The following is a 10,190-nucleotide window of genomic DNA, read 5'->3' as shown; positions in this document are numbered from 1 at the left end:
CATCAAATTCATCTAAAAACCTGCAAAAATAAGGAAATCAAGCATAAAACTTGTCCAACTCTCTTATTTCCAAAAACATAAGAAAAATCTTGATTTCAAGCTAGTTTCTAAGTCTTAAAGGTTACTTTTGATATAAATTTTAAGTGTAAAAATAATAGTTTTTCAACTGTTATCATGCACGTTTGCTAGGGGAAGAGAATTGTGGTGTTCTTCTTTAGGGTTGGGATTGCTCTCAAGGTGTTTGAAGAATTGGTATTGTTCTTTGTTTTGGTAAGATTATGAGGGTGTTCACATCTTGTTACTATAAGTGATTTTGAGTGGGGTGAGAAGTACATTTAGAGAGAATATCTTTGTATTCTTGTAACTCAATCATTATAGTGGAATCCGTTCAACTAAGGTTGTTGAAGGAAGACTGAATGTAGGCTTGGCTAAACCACTATATATCGTTGTGTTGATCTTTCTCTCCTTGCTCTTTTATTGTTGATTCATCATACTTGTTTTTATTGTTTTCAAGAAAATAAAAGAATTTGCAAAACTTTTTAAAAGAAATTTTTTAAAGGCAAAATCCAATCCACCCCCTCTTGGCTTAAGATATAAGGCTTCATTTGTCTAACAATTGTCTTTTAGATTGGAAAGTAGTAAAACATCCTTGATGAATTTCGTACCTTTCTTTGTCTCCACCATGATGGTTCCTTTGCCTCGAGACTCCATCATGTTCTTTCGAAACCAAACTTTGACATTGACAAATTTATGAATGTCTTTGAAGATGCTTTAATCTTTTGTCAAGTGATTGCTGCATCCATTATCCAAGTACCAACTTCCTTCCCCTTTAGGATATTCTTGATTGGCATAGAATAAGTGTTGCTCCTGATTATGTTCTTCTGCAAAGTTTTCTTGATGCTTCTTTTTATTATGACAGTACTTCTATAAGTTACCAAATTTCTTTTCTCCTTTTACAGATGCTATATGGAAGATATTGTCCTTGACGGGTCATAGAGAAGCTTCTAGAATTTTTTTTTCTAGAAATTTCTCCTCTACTTTTATTTCCTTCACATTTTTAATTCTAAAACTATAATTTTAGCTTTGATTGAAAGACATTTTGGATCGAGTCTGCTTCATGCCTTTTCAATCTTTGTTCATATGCTTCAATAGAGCCTATTACTTGTTACTAACAATGTAGTCAAATTTTTTGTTTGTTCAATCACATCTACGATTACATCATATTTTTGGGGAATAGAAATTAAAATTTTCTCAACAATTTTTTGTTCAAGAATATTTTCCCATATGCTCTCATTTGACTAACTATTTCTTTTATTCTATAATAGTAGTCTTTAACGATCTTAAATTCTTTTATTCTTATTAATGCAAACTATTGTTTTAGAGAATGAAATTTAACATTGTATATCTCATCAATCCTTGAAACTCCTCTTGTATTATGTTTTAGGCTTGCTTTGCACTTATGGCACCTATTATTCTTGGAAAATTTGTGTCATCAACTCCTTGTTGAAGAGAAAATAAAGCCCTTAAATCCTTTTGCTTATTTTCCTGCAAGTCCTTCTTCTAAGCTGTAGTAAAAGTAGAGGTGTCTTTTGGAATAGTGAATCCCTATTCCATAATGTCCTATAAATCTTGAGAGCGAAAGAATGTCTTTATTTTGACACTCCAAAAATCAAAATTTTCTCCTGTGAAAATAAGTACTGCAATTGATAATGTTTGATTGGTAGTACTCATGGGTTGAGATAATATTTTAGAAGTAGTATAGAATGTAGTTATACTTTTGTCTAAAGTAGTTGAAATTTTTTATCTATGTCCAGTAGATGACCAAACATAACTCTAGTACCATTAATATTTTGACATTGTGAAAGAAATAGTTGATGGGGTAGAGAAAATGCGGAGATAGTAGAATGCGAAAGTAGTACTTGGAAGAAGTGGATTTATAGTTGTCTTAGTTGTGGTAGATGTTGTCTTTAACAATTTTTCTTAACATGTTTTATGCCATATGTCCCATAATATTTAGGGAGTTGAGATTGAAACATAAGAACTCTAGCTACATTTAAAATGTGTTGGTGTTTTGAACTCGTCTATTTTGTTGGGTTGTATAGACACGACTAGTTTGATGAAGCATTCCTTTAGAAGAGAAAAAGTCATATTGGAAAAATTCAAGTTCATTGTCAGACCTTACACATTTGATGGTACCAAAGTGCATATGTAGAATCAAATTTGGTGGATTCTGTCACTTATGAACAATTTTCATATTAGGGTCGTTGCTATTTTAGAAGGCCAAGAAGACTTTAGTTAGACTGAGCTTTGACCAATTGGAATTGTCCTAAGTATCTAATGAAGAGTTTTTAGGATTCCTTTCTTGTGCAACAACATTGACGATAACAAAGGGAAGAGGAAGAGTTATCCAGTTCTTCCTAAAGAGATTTGAGTGCTGTAAAATAATCAGTCACATAATGGGTGCCTTGTCGAATACCATATGTTTTTGTTCATAAAAGTTGTTGGTTGGTAAAGATAAGTATCGTAGAAGGTGTATACATTGTTTTGTCTAAAAGATGTTAAGTGAATATTGAATATTGTTGTGGGGACTTTACAAATGTGTACTGAGAGTAACAAAAGAAAGCAATATGTATGTAAGCAATGACAAAGATCTTAGCTTTTAGAAGAGATTGAAAGGGTGAAATCTATGTTCAAACACATAATATCTATTAGCACAAAGCTGAAGAGAAGAAGTTTTGATGATGTCTCAAAGTCAAGTCTCAAGTGCTCTTGTTGTAGGAAGATATTCATGAAGACTTGTTTTTTATATTAAACATTTTGTAATTTAGTAGATTGATATATAGGGTGTGGTTTATCTTTGATTCTATGTATTATTTGCCTTAGGTTGTGTTTAAATGCGTTTTGAATCAGAAAACCTCATTTTATACTTAAGATCATATCGATTACCAACTTATGATAATCAATTATTAGTAATCGATTATGACTTGCCATAATCGATTATCACGAGTAATTTTGAGAATTTTCAAGCAACTTTTTGACTGTTGTGCATTCATTGATGCATGATTGATTACCATAAGTGGATAATAGATTATTACACGCTAGCTAACAACAAATTTTTGGAGGTATCTTTGAGTGAAATCTATATAAATTAGATTGGGACTCTCATTCTAAAATACAGAACAAATACAAAACTCATATCTTTTCTGGTATGTGTTGTGATAAGTGTTCTAGGGTTTGTGTAACCCTTGTGTGTTGGCTTTGAGAACTTGGTGTGGACATATAGTTAGAACTTTCACTAGGAGTGTGATTGAGTATTGTTGTTGTTGCTGAGTTAAAGTCTGTCATTCCTTTGTGAAGATTCAAAGGAGGTGTTTGTGAAGATTTAAAGGAGGTGATCATCCTTCGTGAAGCATTTAGAGGAGGTGTTCATCCCTTGTGGGTTTCAAGGAAAGTGAATTTCATCTCTTGGGGTAACAAAAGAGGTGTTCTAACCTTAAACTGTTTTATTTTCTTTATGATTGTAATAGTTTGTTGGCTTGTGATAGTTAAGTGTTAATTCTCGGTTGAGATTAACAATTGGACGTATGATCTGTGTGATTCGAACCAGTATAAAAATCACCTATGCAATTTTCTCTCTTCCTTACTCTTTAATTTGTTTAAAATTGTTGTTAAGAAATTTATATTTTATGAGGAAATTACTAAAGGTATTATTTGCAATAAAAAACCAATTCACCTCCTCTTGGTTTGTTATACACGCTAACCATTCCGTTGCACCGCTTTGACAATATCTTGATGAATGTATGTAAATTTTATATTTATAAGATATTAATTTATTGTTGAAAAAATAAGTTCTAGTAGATTTGCAATTAAGTGAATTTCTTCATCAAGATGTACTGATTGTACATGTAAATCCCTTTGACATTTAGGTATTGGCAACAAAGAGGGCACTTATGGAACAAATACGATTTCAATTATCTAAATTAACAACTAATAATCTTTATTAGTCGAACACAAAATTGTAGAACAAAAAAAATTAAATCCAAATACAACAAGTTAGCAAAAGCAAAAATGAATACCAAAATTTCCTTTGTCGACTAGCATTATTTAAGTTGACACTAGTAGTATATGTTATTACATTTTGATGTTAACGTTACATCATCAAGACCTTTAGAATTACTATTGATAAAGCTCTTAACAACGGTTAAAAAGAGGAATCAACAACGGTTCATGAATTGTTGTTAATCAAGGTATTCTTGAATGTCCTATTCAATCGATGATAGGTGAAATCGTCATTGTTTATGGAGCTTTTAAAGACGATTTTTTAACTAAACTATATTGTCAAACTTTTTCCAACTGTGAGACTAGAACGACATGACAAAAAGGATGTTCCAAAGGCGACAGAGACACTGCTCCAAATGCAAAGAGAGGTGTAGTAGGGAGGTTCCAAAATGTGGCCGGATGGCTTCCCAATTGCAATGGCAAATGACAAAATGCAACAGTGTTGAGTGACAGACAATAATCGTGGAGATTAGTGGCCAAAGAAATGAGTTGCAGGTAGGAAAAGAAGAAAATTTCGAAGTGAAATTGATGAATGTTTACACTGCAATATTGTGTTGAGTAAAATATATTTCTAAAAAACGACGAAGGTTTTGAAACGAAACTATCGTTGTTTTTTTATTTATTTAAACTGAATTTTTAATCACAATTTTAGAAGTCAAACATCATTGTTTTCTTAAGTTTTAATGACAGTGTTGGTAGGAATCCATTGTTGTTTTCTAAATTGGACTGTTAACGACAAAAAGAGAACCACCGTCATTTTTTTTTTTTAAATTTGACTATTAATGGCAACAAGGAACTGTCATTTAAAAACTTCATTTTATTTTAAGATTGTTACCACAATTTTTATTACAACAAAGAGTCTAGTGGTTAAAATGGGCAGTTGAAGACCTTTTCTTTCAATAATGAGTCGATTTGTACACATATGCTGTTGATGCTGATCACGGGTTAGTGTCCACCTTTCATCATTTGTATCAATTTTCGCTCCATGTTAGAAAAAAAAAGTAAATTTGAAACTGTATACAATAAATGGAAAAAAGTTATTTGCACAAATATTTTTTAACGTTATTGACACTTATCTTTATTCTTTTTTTTTTCTCTTTTTCTTCTTTTAAAATATATAAAAATTCATTCTTATGACTATTTTACATATGTACGTACCATTATTTTACTTTAGTGTAAATAGTTTGGTCTTTTCATGTGGAAGGATTTCTTAAGGAAATTTGTATCTTACCTTCTTACTAGTTTTTTAAGTTTAAGTTAGTCTATCTTTCCCAAACTTTTGTAACTACTTTATTTTATATATTATAGTGTCGTTATGACTGAAAGAAATGATAAACACGGGCAAGTTGTCAGTCTAGCTAGTTGTGATTGTAGTATATATAGTGATGTATATGCATTCTCTTTTATTTAAAAAGAAAATTGTAGAGATTGTAAATTTTTTACTTAACAAAAATATTTCTCTGGGTTAGTATATTTTATTCCTATACTCAACATAATGGATTTGGGGATCCAAGTATTTATGATTAAATAAGTTAGGGGAGTGTGTATTCCGCAAGAAAGCCACATGCCACATCATTGAATACCAAACATAAAAGAATTAAAATTAAAACTAGTATCTTCTCGTTGCATTTAATTCCATTAAGAAAATATTATTTCAAAGTGGAATGTGCATTATTGCTAATTTTCCCGTAGTGGGTTCGTCAGGTTGTACTTTTTGTCTGCTTTAAGGACATGCAGTGAGAATACTGAAATTCCCACTCAATTTCTCCAATTTTAAATTTTTAACGTGTTCAATTTCACTTTGTTAGGTATTCTTATATCAGATTCCTTTCTCTTTCCTTTCACACAACCATATAGTTCGTAACAAGTTATTTTTTGTGGCCTCTTGCTGTTTGCAGACAAAACCCATTAGTAAATATAATTATCATAATACTATAGCAGGATTTGTAATATTTACCTGGTTGTTTAGCAGATTCTTTATGTTAAATTTATGGGTTTTAGAACTGTTCGATAATTTGAAAAACTCCAAAAGAATCACTTGAATGTTAAAATTGTTAAATGAGTATTTAACTTGATTCATACTAAATTTTGTTAAAAAAAATTAGTTTAGTACAAAATAGTTAAATAATATTATTTGTTTAAACAACTCATTTAACCACTGCTATGTCTTATACTATTTAGTAGGAAAATTTGTTGAGCTAAATTGATTAACTTCAAACCATTCGGGTTAGCTCTGCATATACTAAATAACAAAGAAAATGCTAATCAATGCTTTTGATTTTTAACTTCCCGTATTCATACACATATTCACTTTCTTTCACATGCAAAATTATCGTGAATGATATTTCAACTATATTCTTTTCTTTCTCCAAAAATGAAACTAATTACTCCCCGACAATCATCCTTGGCATTTTCGAATGAAGTCTGTATTCTAATTAATGCCCATTACGTAAGTATTCATGTTGCAGAGTTTCTATGGTTACCACGTTTGTATTTTGCTCAAACAAAGAACAACAATTTATCTGGGTAAAGTGATTAATATAGGATTAACTTTTCTTATCTGATGCATGTCTTGTAATAGTTGAACAGAAAAAAGAAAATCATTATCTCATCTAACATGTATAAACTAAACAGATGTAGGGTTATTGAAAGAAAGGTTATCATAATATTTAATGAGTCACTTTAAGGGAAAATTTTCTTAAATTGCAGAAAGATAAATTTAATGCCAAGTTTTGGCTGTTTTTGCTTCAAGAAAGTGCGTAGCCTTATCTTTCGTGTGGATTACACACTCCTCCAATTTATTATTTACAAACTTTAATTGCCACTATATCCGGTGGAGTGTGCACACTCCATCAAATATAATATATATATATATATATATATATATATATATATACATTAATTATATGTATACCTATTTCTATCTCATTGCCAAGTGTTTCATTTCTTTTACTGGGATATTTTCCTTCTATCATTGTCTAAACTACTTAAAGTTTACATATTGATTTATCCGTAAGATTGAAAAAACAATAAAAATTTACACTCGTCTTGTATAGTGGAACAATTATAAGTAATATGGATCCTCTCAAGAAATTTTCCTAAACGATGATGTAACGAGAGACATAAATAGAATGATAACATTGAATAGGTTCCATATTCACTTTTTTCATTTGTTCGTTTTTCCCCCCTGCTCACATGGTTTTATATGAATATTGCACGGCTCATGAGTTTAATTTGTCAGTTTTATATCTTTAAGTATGGAAATCTTTTATGCATTCACTAAATATGTTCGAAAATAATTGTCATTTTAAGAATTTTAATTTATTTTAAAGCTATTTTAAAATAATTAGTCATTTGGAAAACTGAAAGGACATTATTTGTCTATATATCCACCATGTGTAATGCGTATATAGACTTTGAATGCAGCAACATAAAACAGATAAGTCTCTAAACAAACATGCAAGCTAAATTTCCATTCCTTCATTTCTTCATCTATATTATGACTTTCAAACTAATGAACCAAAAATGTAAACATTATTGAACCAAGCTAGAGGATACTATCTACAATGAGACTTGGATCCATTTTTTGGTGGTGAATTTTTAACCAGTCACTAACTTATCGTTAGTGCTGTCCTGATCACCACACAACTCCTTTATAAATATTTAGGTCATTTACGCCTCAAACTTGACGACTCCTCACACTATAAATATTCATCGCTAGAAGCGTGTGCTCTCCACAAGCTCTTCATATAACATAATTCTCATAAATTTCCTCCTTTTCCATATTAAGTATTTCCCAACTTCATTTCACCTTTATTATCCCACATGGCCAACCTTGGAGCTAGAACCAATGGAATCTCATCAAACCAAGTTGAGATCCCTATCCATGCAAATGGTGTGGAGTCAAAACCAAGAGAAGAGAGCAACATCGACTACTCTCAAAGGGCTCAGTGGCTTCGAGCAGCAGTGTTGGGAGCCAATGATGGGTTAGTCTCTGTTGCTTCACTTATGATTGGTATTGGAGCCGTTAAGAAAGAGATGAGTGCCATGCTTGTTGCTGGTTTTGCTGGATTAGTTGCAGGGGCTTGTAGCATGGCAATTGGAGAGTTTGTGTCTGTGTACACTCAGTATGACATAGAGGTGACTCAGCTTAAAAGGGAGAGAGAGGCTAATAACAATGGAGGAATGGATGGAGAATCTGAAAGGGAGAAGCTACCAAACCCTTTTCAGGCTGCACTGGCATCAGCACTGGCATTTTCTGTTGGTGCATTGGTGCCAATGCTAGCAGCTGTGTTTATAAGGAGCCACAAGATTAGGATGGGAGTTATTGGTGGTGCAGTTAGCTTGGCATTGTTGGTGTTTGGAGGGATAGGAGCAGTGCTTGGAAAAACTCCAGTGAAGAAATCTTGTTTGAGGGTTCTGATTGGAGGTTGGATGGCCATGGCCATAACATTTGGCCTCACTAAATTGGCTGGCTTTGCTGAACTTTGAACATCATCAGTTACTTGTCATTTAAGTTGTGGCTTCTTTTTTTAAGGGAATAAGTTGTGGCTTCTTTAGGATATTAGGATTCATTGAGTTTTCTATGATGTCTCCGAGCTTTATCTCAACTCTTTATCATGTTTGCTTTTAGTATTTCGTGTAGTATGTGAAACTGTCACAGTGGAAATATATGTATAATATGTGTCTATTGGTGTCAATGTACCACTGTGTATTAATATTTGAAGTTAAATATATTTGTATCCATTAACTTAACTAGAAAATTGAAGTTAATCTGTTTTTCAAATTTTGTACTAATTTCTCAATTTTATAATAACTTAAATTTAGTCATTTTAATAACTTTTTTTTTGTGATTGTAAAGACATTTTTTAATAAATATTGAACATGTAAGCAGAATAAACAACTAAAATACTATCGTAAACTTAACAAAATTAAATTTATATATTTTTAAGTTGAAAGTTTAATTGAATTAAAATTAGAAAAAAAAAACTAATCCAAAATTTTATTAAAACTTAAGAGAACAAAAACTTATTTAATCTTATATTCAAATTTATATATATAAACTCTTTTTTATTGATGATGCAAAATTTAGATTTGATTTTAGTTCCGGCTATATGCTTCGGATTTGCTATATGAATAAACAAACAGTACTCCCTCCTTTTTTTTCTTCTTTTTTATGAAAAAAAATAAGAAATGTAATATTTTTCAATCCTCATAAAATAGTTATTACTTTTTATATATTTTTTTATATTAATAATAAGTGTATAAGTCTAAATTATTTAAAGATTAAATTAAAAGTGTCAGTATAACTGACAAACGATAATAATTGTTTCTTAAAAAAAAAAAATTAAAAGGAACATATAAATAAAACTAAATAAAGCTAACAACTAACAAAGAACTATTATTCACTTGAATATCTTGTCCTCATGGGATGTGTGTAGTAATTTGATATTTCTGTAGCAAGATTTTGGAAGTAGGTCCATATGCATGCATACATATATATACATACATATATACATACATATATACATACATACATACATATATATATATATATATATATATATTTTTTTTTTTTCTGAATTGAAAAATCCCTTTTCAGCTTCAGAACCCTAAGTTTATTTTCTGAAGATTTTTCCCTAAAAAGTTTTGAGGTGTTTTGGTTGTGTACGGATTTTGCATCTACAAGAATGGTGGATATATTTGGTATTAAAATCAAATGATGCTAACTTTTTTACTGGATTAATATTGTGACTGCATACATTTGACTTTGAATATTGTTAATTACTTACCAAAGCATTTTTCTCATTTTTTGTATTTTCATTTTCACACCAAAGACATACAACCAATTGGAGCTTCAATAAAAAAATATTATTATTATTGTTATTTCAAAATGGGTCACCATTTTCAGTGGATTCTATTAAACTTCTTGTGGATGGTAGTGTTGTGTTGTGGCTTTTAAACATATTGTGTCCTCATATGTAATGCAACCTTAAAATATTTAAATTTAGTAATTTTATAGAGGAACAAATAGCTAAATAGATTGTGACATCATTTTAGAATCATTAAATATTTGTTTAGAGTTAAAGTGGATATGTTTATTTAAAATGAAAGTTTGCATTAAGTGGAAA

At 30.5% G+C, this 10,190-nt stretch overlaps 1 pseudogene; it reads left to right on the top strand.

The window, feature by feature from the left end:
* The first annotated feature begins 7,822 nt into the window (after window positions 1–7,822).
* LOC148205848 (vacuolar iron transporter homolog 4 pseudogene) lies at window positions 7,823–8,656 on the top strand (annotated as a pseudogene).
* Window positions 8,657–10,190: the final 1,534 nt, after the last annotated feature.

This window comes from Vigna umbellata, chromosome 1 (genome assembly GCF_029865625.1).
Source record: "Vigna umbellata cultivar VRB3 chromosome 1, Vumbellata_1.0, whole genome shotgun sequence".
Classification (NCBI taxonomy): Eukaryota; Viridiplantae; Streptophyta; class Magnoliopsida; order Fabales; family Fabaceae; genus Vigna; species Vigna umbellata.
The sequence above is the reverse complement of the archived record's forward strand: the minus strand, read 5'-3'. Positions and strand labels throughout refer to the sequence as shown.